At 38.3% G+C, this 16,107-nt stretch overlaps 1 protein-coding gene across 4 annotated transcripts in view; it reads right to left on the bottom strand.

The window, feature by feature from the left end:
* The window catches only part of tfec (transcription factor EC), a 67,167-nt gene extending 61,623 nt beyond the window's left edge, over positions 1-5,544 (bottom strand). For 2 of the 4 annotated variants that reach the window (XM_078165219.1, XM_078165217.1), the window contains exon 1: positions 5,403-5,544. The gene's annotated coding sequence lies outside the window, so the exon portion shown is untranslated. The remainder of the gene's footprint in view (positions 1-5,402) is intronic. The other 2 variants (XM_078165220.1, XM_078165218.1) reach the window with 1 other exon arrangement.
* Between the last annotated feature and the right edge of the window lie 10,563 nt (positions 5,545-16,107).

Here is a 16,107-nt window from a genome sequence, read left to right on the forward strand (position 1 = left end):
TTGTTCCTTGTGCTTAAGACATGAGTCAGCGAGCCAAGATAATGATGAAGAGCTCAGACATGCAGGAGATCCAGCCTCTATCACTGATCACACAGACAAAGTCTTCTCAACATACACCCTTCACACAAGGTCATTACAGAGTGTGTTCAGGTTGTGTGAAGAGCTGAGGTCACCATTTAAGGGTTGTGTTTTCAGCCTGTGTGGCTCAGCTATTCCTCAACTGCTTGTTCTGATTCCAGTCACTTAAATATGACTTTGATAGGACCTCACTTGTTAGGGAAGCCATGTGAAATGTGTATGAATTTGTCACTTAATTTTAACGGGTTATTTTAGCTCCACAAAAGCATAATAATCTGCACTGGAGAGGTGCAGGGGCATTGAACTTCTTTAATCATAACCTCATATGGGATTACACATCATACATTAACTATAGAGCAGATTCAGACACTTCTAAAGCTTGCCTCTCAACTGTTGCTTCTTTACATAACTGCATTAGACTTGGAATTTTGAGAATTAACAGACTAAAACTCATAACTATGATTACCTGGTAACGATATTAAAGCATCTAATCACATATATTAGATAATCTGCGAGGCCTAAACAGAATTTTGGTCAGGACTGCAAACTGCTTGTGAGTCGCTGGAACAAAGACAGACAGGCATATCTGGGAAGAAGCCTTGTTCAAGCACCACAGACTGGAGGAGAGTCAAAACAATTTAAGATCCACATTTGGATATATTTACCTTATGCGTATAAAACAAACCAATCCAGTGGATGGAAAATAATGTGTATAATCAACTTTCATTTTGTTACTACATATGAAACTGGTGGGGATTTTCATCACACTTAACATTAACAAGTTACAGAAATACACATTTTTGACATCTGACATTTTTATGTTCCTCAAATTTTGTCATTAAAGGAGTACTTCACCCACAAATTGACCATTTGTATATCAGTTATTCACTGTGTGTTACCGTGAATGAGTAAAGAAAACTGTTTTTCTCGCATGCCTCCACAGTGAATGAAGAATCAAAAAACTGAGATAATTGCTGATGAATTGGAGTTAAAGGGGACTCACGTTTAACAACAGCAAACCATATCAAAATATTTGTTTGCAAGTTCTCGCACAACTTGTGTAGGTTAATCCAAGTCTCATTTTTCCAGTCGTAAACTCAAAAACAAACAAATGATGTTGCATACTTAACTTAAAGTTACGCACTTAACGTAAGGTTACAGAGGTTAGGTTTAGGAACGAAACCTGGTGATGACATACAGTACCTTAAAATGACTCAAAGTTCACTCAGAGTTAACATGGTTCCGAACAATGGTCTCCAGGGGAAAGTCCTGCGCCTCCGACCTTACAGGACCACTTCCCCCTTTATTCTTGACTCCTGTCAGCACATTGGTCATGTGATTGCAGCCTTCCAAGATACATGGATTATATACAAATATTTGGTCATGGTTATGTGGGATATGTATGAATTTTGGAGCATTACTTTTTGTGGGAAAACATACAAACAGTGCATGAGAACAGCCTGCCCAAACACATGCATTTTCGCTACTATGTTGCGATTTAAAACCTGCATACAGGTAGCGCAAGCCATGTATTCCAGTGAGCAGTGAGTTCAAACGTGTGCTTCCTGAGGCGCATTAAAAAATGCATGTGTTTGGGAAGCACCAGGCATACGACTAGATAAATGAGACTTGCATTATACTGTTGCACTGTATACAGTTGTTTTAGTTTGTAAACTGATGTTTTGATAGTTCTGCTGTTGTTGGAAGCGGACCCCATTACTCCAATTCATCAAAAAATTCTCTGTTTTTGGATTCTTCACTGTGCATTGCAAAGTTTTCTTCATGAATTCAATGTAGGGCAGGGGAAGCTATTGATACACAAATTAAAATTTTGTGGGTGAAGTATTCCTTTAATATCTTATGTGGATCCTCACAAGACAAACTTAGGTGTTAATACTCGGCATTTTATAGTTCGTTACTTGCAAGATCTACTAAGTATCCATGTAGTCTACTGGTGCAAGCAAGTATGAAATTCTAAGTAACTTACTTATTCTGTCATTTTCAATATTTTACAACAGATAATATCTGTATTATGATTAAAAAATAGGTGGTTATTTTCCTTGCCTCAGGCAGTAAACAAGTTTTCTGCAATACATTTAATCTTAAATTTGACTGCATGACCATATATACACCTCTCACATGTCACACAAAAGTGCCCGCTGCTAGAATTGCTAGCACGACTAAAGATAATATATCATAGTCTTGCAATAGTGTTGCATTATGGGAAACCAGTCTGCACAAACTTAGGAAGGCAGAGCACAGGGGAGCTTTAATGTGCTTATATACAGTGTAATTATGCCTAAACTGTGGAAGAAACACAGGCAGCATGTGCATTGTCAAATATGATTCTCTTCTATTCTATGTAGCGTCTACTTCATAAGTCAATCAGATCCATTTTGTGACTTCAAAGAGTGCTTTCAGGAAGAGGCTGCAGACCGTGGATGAACATTCACTTTCGCTTTTCATCGGTCAAGGGTGTGCGGCACCGCTGAGAGGAGGTTACCACAGTCTCACTTTGAAGTCAGCCCTCAGAGCAGACAATGTTTACGTTCTTCCAGCACATTACTTCCTCCAGCCCACCTCTTCTTCTTCACCTTCCACACACCTCTTCATCACTCTGCTAGAATGCTAACTAAACCTTACCATGAAATACTGACATAACTAATGACAGTTAGTATGGTTTACATTTTTATTATCTATTTTTTTTCCCCAAAAGCTCAGATAATTGCTCTTAAGGCAAAGCTAAAACAATCATAGACAGGGCATTATTGAATAAATGCATTATTGCACCTCTGTGGAAATGTCAATGAAATCCAAGTTGTCATTTTCATATTGACCACAAGATGGTGTTGTATGCATCGATTAATGATGGTATAGTTTCTCCTTGTGTTTCCCTTTTGAAAGTGCAACTCCCACCCCTTAAAAAGACCCAAAAAAAAAAAAAAACCCCTTAAATATTTGAGGGGGCGTGTGTGTCATGAACTGTCTGTTTCTTTATGACAAGCCATGAGTCACCTCTCCTGTTGCAAAACTCTTGGAGTACCCTGTGCACAAACCTTAATGTCAAAGTAGCATTGCTCACTTCTGCTATGCTGCACACTACTCCAAGTTTGCACCCCATCCTCTGAACATACACGAGCTATGTGGTGCTGCACACACCTCTGCTATTGCACACCACACAGCTACACACCACTGACACAAATTCTTTTACATCTGTGATAAAAAAGACTCACAAAGCACTGAGATCGGCGTTTGAAGCTTTAACAAACCTTTAAAGTCCTTTATCCCAAAATTAATCAGACACAAGACTTTATCTAATCCTTTCTGAGATTACTTGTGACAGACGTTTAGTTCACAAGATACTACTTAGTCATCTTGGTTGTGACTCATTGTCCCATGAGGCCTTTACACACATCCACCCCCTTTGCCATATCGCTCATTCCGTCCACACCGTTTTTCCCCTTCCCCAGCCCCGAACCTGTGCACGCACAGCTCCGAGAACAACATTCCCGTGATGCAAGATTAGAGAAGTTCACAGGGTTTTTCTCTTACCATATTGTAAATAATATCAGGTGACTAAAAAAAAGGAAGTACCCATGAGGAACTTTGAGGATTTTCCCGCTGTGTCATTCTGATGTTCTTAAAGCTGCACTCAAACTAACAGCCACACATGGACAAGATGTCAGAGTGACACCGGGAAACAAGATGCTGTGAGACTTTTACAAATAATGTTAGCATAGCTTGGAGCAAATGTCTACTTAGTGTTCTTTTACAGTGTTGTAAAGTAACGAAGTATGTTTCCTCAAATACTGTACTTAAGTAAAATTTTGAGTTACTTGTAATTTTCTGCTACTTAATAATTCTACTCCACTATAATTAGAGGAAAATATTGTACTTCTATTCCATTACATTTATTTGACAATTTATTTTTCATATTGAGATAACCATAAAAGTAAAATTAACAAATAAATCATGGCATATTATTATGGAAAATGATAAGACTTCATTGAGCCTGGGGGAAATTTACAAGCTAGCCAATGGTACATAGTGAAAGAAAAAAAGTCCAGCTGCAACATGAAAGTGATGTACACATGAAGGCATCAGTAATTATAATTTCTTGATATAATATGCATAATGCATTCTACATTACTTTAAGTCTATTTTGACACTAATACCGTTGTACATTTATTTAAGTAAAATTTTGAATGCAGGACTTGTAACAGTATTTCTGCACAGGTGAGGCGGAGACTTAACAAAAAGTTAGCGACCAGGTGGCAGACCATAAGCAGAAGGCATCAGTGAGGATGCTAGGAATATAGTGGACATAGTGCCAAAAAAAAAAAAAACTTGCAAATATAGCAAATCTAGGGTTTGCTCTCACCTTTATTTTTTCTGGCGATACTGTAGCCAACAATTGCTGTATACCTTTGAGTATATATCTATCCATCCATCCAAACACATAACAGTGCATACAGAAATTTAGCACTTGGTATTAGTAATGACATCGCATAGATTTTGAAAAACATTATGTTTGGAAAAGAATAATCAAGAAGAATAAAACTTGTAGAAAAGACTTCCGAAAACTGTCTAACATGTAAAAATAATGATTTTAATGCAGCAATTTTAATAATAAGGCAGCATTAAAATCATTATTTTGCAAGTTAGACATCATCTTGGAGTCTTTTCATCATGGAAAAAAATAATCAAAAGTATTGATTTCAGATGTCTGAGATTATGTGCAGTAACTAAATGACAGGTCTTATTCCTGTTATTTAAACATATCTACAACCACAGGACAGCTTATGACAGTAAACATTCACCGTCATCTCTGAAAGCAAATCTCTTGGAAAGGTTTGTGTCGCCTAATATGAGCTTACAATGAACTTTAATTGGCAGACATTTAAGAACAAGCATGCAAGTTCTTCTGAAACCTCTTTGACTTATTCTCACACCACTGCTTAGTCTTAAAGTTCAAAATCTGCAATTGATAATTCCTAAGTCCTTATCTACAAAAAATAGATACCTTCCTAAATGTAAGCTAAGTAGTTAAGGGCTAAAAAAAATGTTCTTTACATTAGATAGTATTCCAGCCTGCCGCTTACGAACTTCCTGTCTAACAGGATGTTGTTTGTGGAGATGTAGAGGTGATATGCTTCTGTTCCCCTCTTGAGAGATAAATATCAGCAATAGCAGCTTTTATAAACTACACATTGAGTCACATTACAGCACATCTTAAGTTGCAGGACAGTATTATTTGCATTATCACAGTATTATTTATTATTTGCATGTATCTGGCAAAAAAGGAATCTCAAATACTCACTTACCTGTATTTTGGAGGCAAAGGAAGACAGGTCCCCTTGGTGTGCTGTATGTCTGCTTATCCACGTCAGAGTCAAATAAACTTGCTCGTTGGTCTACCTCCTATTTATGTTTAATCATTCCTGGAAGCACAGACTAGTGAAAGGGCCCCAGATTTAAACCAAATTGTGTTTCCTCTTTTCTAGCACCCGGGAGCGGGGTGCAAAGGGAAGCTTTTACGTAAACTGTCCTACATCCAAGACAGAAATAATCACAGATTCTGGCAAGTCATTGTGTTACATAATCACAGTTGCTCATAAATGAATCAAATAGAGATAAAAACCTGAAAGAAAAGTTACAAAAACAAAAAGCTTATTGCTGTCTGATGTTTATAACTTTGTTCTGAGGTGTTTCTGGAAACTCTCAACCAAACTGCAGTACTTACCTGGTAAATTACAGCAGATACTTCAGCTGATAATGCAGCATGCACACTCTGATATTGTTGTCAAGGTCGATACTGAAAATAAAGGCTTGACTTTCAAGTGTAGACTGAAGGCTGTTAATTTCATATTCTTGAGACAGTTTGTCCATAACTGATCAGCGCTGCTCGACTTGTAAGAACAAAACACACAAGTGTTTTCGGTCAGCTTTATGAAACTGCGACATTTCATTCCAGAGGAAAAGGGCTCCGATATTGCATTCACGGTCACACTGTAATCTGCATAATGACAATGATGAACAACCCATCAGGGACAGTTTGAGAGAAAAAGCCTCCAAATTCCCCTTCAGATGCATGTTGATTGTGTTTATTCATGGCAGTTAGGTTGATGAGGGAGCAATATGGAGGAGGTTGGATGGACACTTGTTACGCGTTATCGTTAAAATAGCAGACATCTCTTGACAAAGAACAAACAGCAAAGGCAGACTGAAATCAAGGCGTCTGTGAAAGCTCTCAGGAATGCAAATTCAAAAGCACTTCATTACTTGCTTTTTCCCTGCAATCTTGTGTCTGAGAGACTGAACTAAGTGGTTAATCAAGCCAAAAACCAAACCATGTCTGAGGGGCCAGAGAGGAGACACCTCTGCTCACAGACAAGGCCAAGTCTGTGTACATGTCTTCACAGTATGTATGTAAGTGCATGTGAAAAGACACAACAGTACGTGTAGTTTGGATCCATATCAGATCGAATCATCCAGATAGCTAAAAGATAAAATCCCACATAGTATTTATTTGTATGAAATAATTGCTATTACTTGTTACTGCATTCTGACGCTTAAATGTTCTTTATGACATTAAGAACATTAATATAGTAGCAAACACCTATTTGCTTTGTGAAGATATAGTGGAGTGTTACCAATACCAGCTCACCCTTTTTCCCCCTTAAGGGCGGTGGCCTTGTAGGTAACCTGTGAGGGTGTGACATGCACGTCATTGGGTATGTGGAGGGAAGCAGCTCTCTTGGGGAGTCATGGTGAAGACCTACTGTTAAACCTCATGAGAAGGCAATAGTTGTTTTGTGACTGCTCTAAAGCCATTGTTGGTGAATGGCACCTGAACGCCTTGCCATACTTTCTTCTACAGAGTGGTCCGAACTGCTACAATCTAGTAACCAGCTAATAACGAGCCAAAGTAAATTAATGTCAATAAGACAGTGTGTTCCCAACTATGGTTCGGAGCCAGTAAGCCATCACTGAAAGAGGTAACAGGAGTAATGGCGTCCTGAGCAGAGGATAAAGTCAGACTACCTCTGTTGTGTTTTAATCTGAGCTTCTCTGTTTTTTGCTATGGTAGAATGTGTGTGTATACCACTGTCTAGCTAATCGCTGCCGCTTGGCACTGTTGGCAGATACAACTGAAAACAATCACAGCATTGTTATGAAAGTGTAGCGCCCACCCTCCAGTTCCCTCCCAACACTGTTAGCTCTGTCAGCTGTTGTTGTTAGCGCCCTGTTAGCACTGTTAACTGCCAGCAGCCAGCTGAGTAACCTCCATGTTGAGAGCCATGTGCGGACATTCACAGCTAAGTCTCTGACTCTAGACATTCTCTGAGTGTTGAATGCATACAGCTCCGGTAAGATAGGTACAAAGCTTCATAACAAGTCCTGATGTTAAGTTACTGAGTTGCAAAAGATGAAAAAAATCATGAAATAAATACATTTGCAGTCTTTTGTCTACCTTTGTTCCTCTTGTTTTACAGACTTACATGACATACTTTGTTTCTACGTCTTTTGTAGTTTAGAAAATAATTGGTATATGCCAGTGCTTTGAGCTAAATGCTAACATTAGTATTACAATGGCAGTGTTAACAATGCTGATGTTTTGTAGGTATAATGTTTGACATCTTCAACATCATAATTATTTGCTAATTAGCACTAAACACAAAGTACAGCTAAAGCTAAGGAGGATGTCATTAGTTCTGCAGGTATTTAGCAAGGGATTATCTGTGGGTCTGAAAAGTGAAGCCAAAGCCCAAGTGTCTTAAACTTGCATTACTTTTAATGGCCAGCAGGGGGTGTTTCTTCTGGCTGCAAAAACGAGTCCGATTTTAAACGAGTCTGAAAAAAATGACTTTACTTCTCACTTGATTATTACCTCAGTAAACACTTTTCTAATGAGTTATGGTCTCAGTCATTTAAAATCTTTTTCAATACAGTTTTCATTTTTAAAATTTTAGTCCCATTCAGAGTAAAAAAAAAGATGATAAGTCTCTGTATACTTCAGGGCAGGGCTACCTTAATAGTGACTTAATAGTGACTCGCTACCACTCATCACTCCACTACAGCATCACCCTCTCGTCTAAATATGGTCACTTCTGGCTCCAGAAATAACCAAGACCAAACCCTTCACCCACCAGCAAATGGGTGACATCATGGTGGCTGTGTCCCCTTATTTTATACATTGTCATTGGTATTTAGTCAAGAACCAAAGCATTGGATTGATTAAAACTTCGATCAGATGATAGTACTAGATTGAGTGAAGGGATCACCAAAGTTAAACCAAGTCGTCATGATGGAAAAATGAATGTCTACACCAAATTTCAAGGTAATCCATCCCATAGGTGTCAAAACATCTCACTCAAAAACAAAGTGGTGCACCAACCAACCACTGCAAACATGGCTAAAAATGTACCTTGGCTTTACATTTTATTAGCAGCATCTGCCAGAAGTTGAGCTGTATCCCTGTTGCGTCGTACCAACATTCTCAAAACTTTATTAACTTTTTCCAGACATACAAGGTCAACAAATAATATATATTTCCTTTTTATCATAAATGCTTGCATGCAGTTTCCCCATTGTAGTTTCAGAATAAGAAATGTACCCAATATCTTACGTTGGTTGTGGTTATGAGGGCACTTATTCTTGTCTGTCACATGCAATCCAAGACAACTGACAAACCAAAACCAGATACTTTAACCAGCTATGACAGTGATTCGAAGAATATAAGGCTTGATGTTATGCAGCTGTCCTTTTCCTTGAAATGACTACCGACATGTGGCGCAAACAGTTCACCGAAAAGAGCAATTAGGTCTGCTGTACTGTCAGACAGGAGCGTGATCTAAAGTGTTAAAAGCATTAAGGGAATCCAGGAACTTACCAAAAACTCTAAACATGCTTAAGGGTTTAGTGTAGAGACTCTTTCACGCATACATTACCTGAATTAATTGCCTGAACTATTCTGGTAGAGGCAGCAGCTTCTCTTGTTCACATAACCAAGGCCTTAACACAGTTTCAGTGCGATGTGACCGTTCACACACCAACACCGATGCCACTAAAGTCCTCTGCTGTCTGAAATTAGATGCATTTTAGGTCAGAGAGCTGGTGTTGTGCATGCTTGTAGTGGTGACAAAATATGCAACTACAGAACATTAGTAGGGATGTTAAATTGTTCAAATTGCCTTCACTTAATTTCACATATAACCCTGCGCAGCAAAATGCCATAAAATTAACAATATGAGCCAAATGTGTGAAAGTCTTTTGCATTAATTGTCTCCTAAAATTGTGAATACGATTTTGAGCACATGTTCAAGGTTGTATATGGTAACAAGAGAGATATAATAAGAATATGTGAGTATATTCGTTTCTTGTTGATCATATTTTTTGAGATACTTGTAATTTTCTGATATTTTTTAGCCATAAATAGAATCAGTTAAGTGCTGCAAACAACCACTACTTTAATTCCTATTAATTAATTATTTTTTTGGTCTATAAAATGTTACAAAATAGAGAGAGGTGACATCTTTCAATTGCTTGTTTTGTTTGACCAACAAGTCACAGGATGGTCTTAAGTCTTTGCACTCAAGTTCCAAGTCAAGACAGGCAAGTCTGAAGTCAAGACTGACAAGTCCAAAGTCAAGTTCAAGTCCTAAAGTTTCCAGTCCTAAACAAGTCCAAATGAACTCTTCACTAACTGTAATGCCATTTAAACAGCAGAATACTAATGTATTTGCATTTATTTGTTACATAATTTGGAAGTTGCTGTGTTTCAGTCTCTGATTTTTGGCCTATGCAATTTGTATAATGCAATTTGTAGGATTTTTTTGTTGAACACTATAGTTTTTGCACACAAATGAAATTATCTTTGGTATCATTTCTTTCCACTTGGTAAGTTACGTAACATTAGTTTTTCATCGCTCTCTCCTGCAGTTTGACTGGCTGCTGTTGGATTGGTTCAAACAATGTGGATCATTCGGGGAATAAAGTGTCGACTTGCTGGGAAAAAATAGCAATAATATTAGTTTACTCAGGAAATGAAGAGACATCTCTAATACCTTTGAAAAGACCTGGGAACCTAACCCACTAGTTGCTGTCCTAGGTGCCATGAGTGTGTTACCTTTGGCAGACAAATATGAAACTCAGGCCATTTCATTTGGTAAGGCTGTAGCAAGGGAACTTATTCTACTTATGTGGAAGTCGGACTGTAGATAAGAGAGATGATGAATGTATTGTATTTAAAAAGATTAAGGTTTTCGAATAAGAATAAGATACAAATATTTGTCAGAATTTAGAGCCCTGTACTCGAGTATCTCAAGGGTATTGAATTGTAATGGTCTAACTGAGTAGCAGTATACCCTCTAACGCTGTGTATATGAATTTCATTTTACTGGTATTGTTGTTTTCCTACTTGTGAAGATATTTGTGATTGAGTTGTTAAAATAAAACTAAAAGAAGTAATTAATTGATTTGTTACACACTTTTTAAATAACATACTTTTAATCATTGGGTTTGGGGGAAGATACCAAATATCTTCAAGTCAAAAGGCTCAAGTCTAAGTGAAGTTATGAGTCATTGATCTTAAAGTTGAGTCTAAACATTTGCGACTCTAGTCTGACTCAAGTCCAAGTCCTGTGACTCGTTTACACTTCTGTAATTTACTGTCAATGAAGACCAAGAAAACAAGCAAATATCCACATTTTTGTCATAGCTGCTTAAAAATGACGTGAACAATTGAACAGCTATGAAAATTGTTGCTGATTTGATTTTTCTGCCTATTGACCAATCAATTAACTTATTAGTTGTTTCAGGTCTGAATCAGTTCACCTAATCCAGGTATGAGTGGTAAATATTAAAGAATTATTTTCGATTATGTCCGCAGGGCTCAGACCAGCCTTAATAATCCCCAGTGTATCCAAGGACATGTAATGCACTCGACAAATGACCGTGATTTACTCATGACGTAGGGATTTCTCTCTCCCTGATCTTGTTATTGTCCGATAGACGGAATGTGCGGAATGCGAGTGTGTGAGTGAACTCAGCAGGAGCTGACACTCGACATTAGATTTATGGGTGGAGATTATGACCCAGGGCGCTCTGGCAGAAACAGAGAAAAAGACAGCAAAGCCAAGGCCAATGGGAGAGACAAGAGGTGGAGAGAAAGAGGCAGGGAGAATAGAGCAAAGGCCATGAAATGAAATGAGGTGTTTGATCTCCCCAGGACAGGTCAGGTCTTACCGGTGGAGTGTCTGATCTGATGCAGAGCCGATGAAAGTGTGGACACCACCAGCTGCACTAAGCATAAAATACGGCTGCACATATTGGAATTGGAAACAGTTGCTGAGTGTGATCTTTATATTTACTTGTCACACCGCCGTCCTTTCTCTGTCCGTTGCATTAGTCTATTAATATTTTTCCCATTTATCTCACCTAAAAGCCTGCACTCTTTGTCCCAAAGTTTCCTTGAGAGACACTTGGTTTTACTCCGGGCCTCTGTTGTATCTTCAAATGCCTGGTCGTTTCTCTTTTCCTTTATTCTAATCGATGCACTCGGTTCAGTGGAAAGGTATCCGCCTGCAGACGCAAAATAAGAGCCTCTGAAATGAAAACTTTCCCCCCTCTTTTAGATGGCAATTGTATGTGGCGGTGTCTTCGTCTGGTTTACCTGTGGTTCTTTGATCATGACAGCATGCGACGGTGTTTGATTCCTGGGGTACTTTGACAGTTTGCAGGCTGGCAAAAGGCCCTCCAGTGTCTGAAGTTAGATCAGAGGAGACAGGGTCTGAAAAGCAGGCGTCCAGCTGGGAGAAGATCAGAAGAGACACAAACTTTAGCGAGAGCCATTGTGAGGTACACAGCGGCTGCTGGCTCCCATAACTTTTCCCTTTTGTATGTTTTTTATATCGGTCTCTTCTCCCTCTCTTATCTCCTGCTCAGAGTGTTGAATGGCTCAGTTAAAGGTCTGTGAGGTTTTATCTGATTCTGACAAAAAAGACACCTTGTATTTGTTCCCTCTTTCAGCTGTCTCTTGGGGTTTAAGGCTGGTCTGTGTGTGTGTGTGTGTGTGTGTGTGTGTGTGTGTGTGTGTGTGTGTGTGTGTGTGCGCGCGCACACACACACATTCACAATGGTGCACACCTCCTTTACAGTGTAAGCATAATACCATGGAAGTTGTAGTCAAAATAATAAAGACCAATTAAAAAGAATAGTATCTCCTACATTACCTACTGGACAATGAGCATACCCAAGGCTTGTTCAAAGAGCTCTTTTTTTCTATGGATTAACTTAAATCAAATATTGGATGTATGCATGAGGTTTTTGAGAGCCTTAAGTGAAATGAACAGCACTGATCAATCATTTTAGCTACTGTAATTACTGGCCATATTAGCTAATGTATGAAATGATGTGATTATTTTACTCAGGAGCCTCGGCTGGGTGATTTGAGGAGACGGGTTCACATGTTTGCTAAGTGTGGTAATGGTGCCCTCTAGTGGTTCCATAACGTAACCAACATTAACTTGTGGAAACATGCAGAAGACTGGAGTTTATATAATGCTGAGTGGTTCTCAGGTGTAGTTGGGAACTATACTGGGTCCTTGGGGAGTTAAGGAGTCCCCAGTCAATAAATGCCATTTATAAGATATTTAAAACATCTTACAAAATAAGCTTAATCATGCATGCTGCAGGTATGTAATGCATTTATCTTTTTTACTTCTATTAGCACACATTTGATACATGGAGAAATGTTATTTTCAATATTGGAACCTTATTGATTTCACACATATGTCCCAGCCTTGGTTTTTATCATTATTCATTTTAATGTTAAAAGGGGTTTTCAATTTTCTTTGTCATGGTCTTAATTCTGCACTAGTTGAGTTGATGTGTTTAGTTTATTTCACTGGCTAGTCCGAGTGACTGTATCCACGGCAATAAGCAGTCTCATTAATACAAATAAGTGAATACACTTACTCAAGTACCATGTGTGTGTACTGTCCAGGGCTGCCTAACAATAATCACATCCATCCTAAACAGAAGCAACCATTTTTTTATTTTGAACCAAAGAATTCACCATTTCTTATTAAAACAACAAAAATAAACATGTTGCTTTAGTGAAATATAACCTGCTCAAAATGGCAAACCCTCTCTCCTGAAAAATAGTATTCTTTTTAACACAAAAATTGCAACAAAAAAAATAAAAAATTATAAAAAAAATTCTATTATAGTGTGATAGTGATGGGGGCGACATAGGTAGCCACACACAGTGAGTCTTTTTCAGTTTGTGATATTAGTAAAGCAGATTTTGGGAGGATCCATTTACTGGACCTTTTCAGGGGCCCTGTAATTAATAATAATAATAAACTTTATTTATAAAGCACCTTTCGTACAAGAAATGCAGTGTCGATGAGGGTATCATAAGCACTGAGTGCTTCACATGAAAACAGATGAGGTAATAGAAAAGGACATTTAAAAACTGTTTAAAAACGCTGATGAGCAAAACCATAAATCTTAAAATCGTTTTTTTTAAAATGTATATAATTCTGGGCACTTACACTTTCTTATCAGCATTTTATTTTATGTTATACGCTACAGTTTAGAGGTACATATTGTATTCATTTTTCTACATTTATCTTCTGGCAGATGTAGTCTATATTTGGGTTGGGGATGCCCTGTCAAAAAATTTTGAGCATCCAAAACACTTTTTTTCCTGCATTTCAGGGAATTTTATGCATCTTTTTCTCCATAGATTTATGATGTAAATATCTTTATTTTTGTCAGAATAAAAGTCCTCTGCTACTTTCATTTTTACCGTGTGTTAGTTTAACTTAGGTATACTGAACAAAAATGCAACACTTTTTGCATGTTTTTGCACACAATTTTCAAAGGTGTAAGTTAAAGATTTTTCATGCGCTTTCTAAATATATTTCTCTCAAATTCGGGTTGCAAATGTATTAAAATACATGTTTGTTGAGCATCGTTGATAGTGATGCCTGTTGGTCAAGTTTATCTAGATACCAGCTTTTCATTTAGGGGAGGAGAGGCCACTGTGTGAAAAAGCAAGATACTGCTATCTCTCAGTTTTTATCAGATAGCATCAATTCATAGCATATTCAATTATACCAGGAGTATTTGGTGATTTTGGGGTATTAGCAGCATTACAAGTATTATCAGCTCTTTCACACTGAACAAAAATTTAAATGCAAAAGTTTGTTTTTGCTTCCATTTTTCACAGGTTTAAGATCTCTTTTTAATGCACTCCATGGATGTCTTTCTATCAAATATGGTCACAAATCTGATAAAATTCATCTTAGTGAGCACTTCTCCTGTTCCAAGATAATCCATCCACCTGACAGGTGTGGCATATCAAGACGCTGATTGAAAAGCATGATTGCTACACAGGTATGCCTTTAGCTGGTCACGCTCTTCTACTCTAAAATGTGTGCTTTGACCACACAACACAACGCCACAGATGTTACAAGTTTTGAGGGCATGTAACATTGGCGTGCTAAATGCAGGAATATCCACCAGAGCTGTTGCCCGTAAACTGAGTATTAATTTCACTACATTAAGCCATCTCCAATGCTGTTTTTGTGAATTTGGCAGTACATCCAACCAGCCTCACTATTGCAGATCATACCAGCCCAGGACCTCCACATCCAGCGTCTTTACCTTTAAGATTGTCTGAGACCAGCCACCTGAACAGTTGCAATAATTGGTTTGCACAACTGAGGAATTTCTGCACAAACTGTCAGAAACCATATCAGGGAAGCTCATCTTCATGCTCGTCATCCTCACCAGGGTCTTCACCTGGCAGTGAGACATTGTAACCAACTTGTTCAGTTGTGAGGCTGGTTGGATGTACTGCCAAATTCAGGTAAACAAAAATAGAGATGTCTTATTGTAATTAAAGGAATATTCAGTTCACAGGCAACAGCTCTGGTGGACATTCCTGCAGTCAGCATGCCACACTCACTGGTATTTTGGTGTGTGAGCAAACTGCACATTTAAGAGTGGTCTTTTATTGTGGCCACTCCAAGGCACACCTGAAATGGCTGGACAAGCTGATTTAGATGGCAAGTTCAGTCCATGGCAGAAGCTTGGATTCAGTGGGGACTGTGGTGGAGAGACGCACACGGAGCATGGTGCAGGCCATCCTCAGGAACTGCAGCCACCCACAACATCATGGCAGGGCAGAGAAGCCGCCATAATGACTGGTTAATTTCCTTGCGTTGTAGGACTGAATGCTTCAGGAGATCCTTCGTCACCACACCTCAGTCAGTGGAAGTGGCTCATGACCCCCCCAGTCCATAAGCTGTGAGTGTGTTTCTAAATAACTGACAACAGCCTGTGCATCATATGTCACATATCCCACAAACGAAAAGAACAAGGCAACAAGAAATACCTAGGAAAAACCTAGAAAGGGCTCCTAACACAATAAAGGCTATTTTCAAGATTATTTACAAAAAATGTTGATCTTTTGAATGAACACATCTGCCTTGCAGCTTTCATAAATCATTCAAAATGTACATCATTGTATACTCTTATGCCATGTATCATAAATTGGTCTTTTTGAGTTCCCTATATCCATTATAGCATGACATGCCATGGTATCTCATCATTTAATCCTTTGGGAGGTTGCATATTAAATATACAGTACACTTCTTTTCTGCTAAGTATTTATTCAATGTTACCACCTCTCTCTGGCAGAGTAACTTTTTCAGTGCCCTGGAACTTAAATGATGAGATACTATGTTTGATGTCTCTGAAATGTACTGCTAGTGGGTAATCTCTATCATTTCTCCTTATGGAGCTCTTGTGTTTACTCATTCTCTGCTTCAGTGCACATGATGTTTTAACAACATAGCATAACCCTCAAGGACATTTGATCATATAAATTACATGTGTGGGGGAACATGTAATGACATCATTGATGAAATACTTTTTCCCAGTGTGTGCATGAGTAAAGTACTTCCTTGAGCACATCCTCTGCATTTGTAGCACCCTTTTGGAAGAGGTTTTAAC

The sequence above is a fragment of the Epinephelus lanceolatus genome, chromosome 23 (assembly GCF_041903045.1).
Source record: "Epinephelus lanceolatus isolate andai-2023 chromosome 23, ASM4190304v1, whole genome shotgun sequence".
In the NCBI taxonomy this organism is placed as follows: Eukaryota; Metazoa; Chordata; class Actinopteri; order Perciformes; family Serranidae; genus Epinephelus; species Epinephelus lanceolatus.